Source organism: Cajanus cajan, chromosome 5 (assembly GCF_000230855.2).
Source record: "Cajanus cajan strain Asha chromosome 5, NIPB_CcT2T_4, whole genome shotgun sequence".
In the NCBI taxonomy this organism is placed as follows: Eukaryota; Viridiplantae; Streptophyta; class Magnoliopsida; order Fabales; family Fabaceae; genus Cajanus; species Cajanus cajan.
In genome coordinates this window covers 43,372,876-43,375,010 of record NC_138521.1, presented here as the reverse complement: position 1 = coordinate 43,375,010, position 2,135 = coordinate 43,372,876, and positions in this window count along the sequence as shown.

Sequence of the window (2,135 nt, the reverse complement as noted above, 5' to 3'; positions counted from 1 at the left end):
ACAGCTCTGAAGAAGGCTGAAATCAAATATTGTTTTTCTTTCACATTAGCCAGGTGAGACCACTTGTACGTTATATATATTCACTTCTACGTATTAAACACATTTATCTTCCATGATAGTATTTTTAAAAATTATTTTAATTTATTTAATGTAGTTTATTTATAATTATTATTTATGAATTAAAATTTTAATATTATTAAAATAAATTATTAATAAAATCTTATCCTACAATATAAATTATTTACCATAAATCTAAAATATAATTTATATATTTAAAATATTAATTTATATAAATTTTTAAATAAATATTATAATCTCAAATATAATATTTATTAATTTGTATATATAATTTATTATAAATTTCAGTTATATATAATAAACATTTAACTAGTAGTACAAACTAAGATATTAATATATATATATATATATATATATATATATATATATATATATAAATAAATAAAAGGGGAATACAGCTTTTAAAACTAAAAAAAATAAAAAAGAAGAAGAAAAAGGTAAATGCCAAAAAAATTATTCAGAAGGTTAAGAAGAAATGGGCAATATGAAGAGGGACAGAGATCATGTATTGTTTTCATGCATGTCCTTGTGATGAAATGGTGAAAAGGTTACTGTTCTTACCGGAGATCGGTCGTAGGGAACGATCCACTGGGTAAGATTGGTGAGCCTCCTTCGTTGTTTCAAAGTGCGGGGATACCTGCAAAAGAGACTCCGATGCTAAAGTTAGTGTTTGTGGGTGTATGGGTCTCGTATATGTAATGCACGTACCTTAGTGTGAATTAGGGTTTATCTGAGCCTTGGGCTTGAGATCGGTTGTGACCTGTTCAGATAGTGGGCCTTCGTCTTAGCCGATGTCATGCAGTGTATATCCGATGTCAAACTATGCTGTGATGCTGAGCTTGAGCTCGATTTCGTGGTACGGATAGTATACTAGCCCCCCGAGCTCCGAAGACCGTGGGTCGAGGAGTTCATACCGAGTTCGATGAAGGGTCACGACTCTTCGTGTATGCTCCTTGGATGTGACGCCATGTGTCATAAGTGTCACCTCGTTCCCTGAAACGCGTGGGCAGCGTGTTAATGGGAGGTGACGGTTATGTAATGGTGGGGTGCACTCGTCATAATGGGCTCCATTTAATGTGTCATCAGTTTTGTCTTTTCCTGCCACGTGTCACTTCCGTTTTCAATTTTGCAAATCCCATTTTCCCTCTCTCCTTCGCACCCTCTCACATTCACCTTGCTCTTTCTTCCTTGGCGTGCTCTCGACGCTTCATTCCTCTCTGTTCACCCTTCATCTCCATTCTCCTTTATTGACTCTGTTGTGCCCTGTCGCCGCCGTTTCCGGCAATCAGGTCGCCGTTAAGGTCATTGTCTAAGGAGTACTAGGTACTTCCCCTACTCTGTCTTCTTCCTTATTCTTTCTCTCCGCCAGTCTCCTTCTTCGTTTCTTTTTCCTCTTTTCGAATCTTTTCAACTCTTGATGGCTGGTGAGAGTAGTGTCGTACCTTCTACGCCAGCCAAAGGCAAGGGCAAGGCATGCGACAAGGCGGTGTCCGACGAGACAGTTGCTGCTGAAAAGAAGAGGGGTGGGAATAACCCTAGGGATTCTCACCCCGCCATTACCGTCCCGGGCTATGAGTGGGTCAGGGGGGACGTCGAAGAGTTCCAGAGTGTGTTTAAGTCATTCCTTGAGGTGAATGCAATGTGGAAATCGCATAGAATCTGTTAAGCGTCCGTTTCCAAGCTCATTCGGGTTTAGCCTTGCCAACCGATGAGCCTGTGTATATGGGGGGTACCCCAAATACCCTCTTTTTCTACATGTATCAGTGCTTCTTTAGGGATTTGGGTATATGTCTACCCTTCACACAATTTGAGTGTGATTTTTTGAACTTTATCAATGCGGCTACCTGCCAACTGCACCCCAATAGTTGGGGTTTTTTGAGGGATTTCCAAGTCTTGTGCTCGGTCCTGGGGATAGGGATTTCGTTGCCTGTTTTTCTTCATTTTTACCAACTCAAGTTGGGTGAGCCTCCCCTGGGCTGGGTATCTCTGAATGGGAGTAAGGCTAGGGGGTTGTTTTCGCTTTACTCCTAGTCGTACAAGAGCTTCAAGAAGGAGTT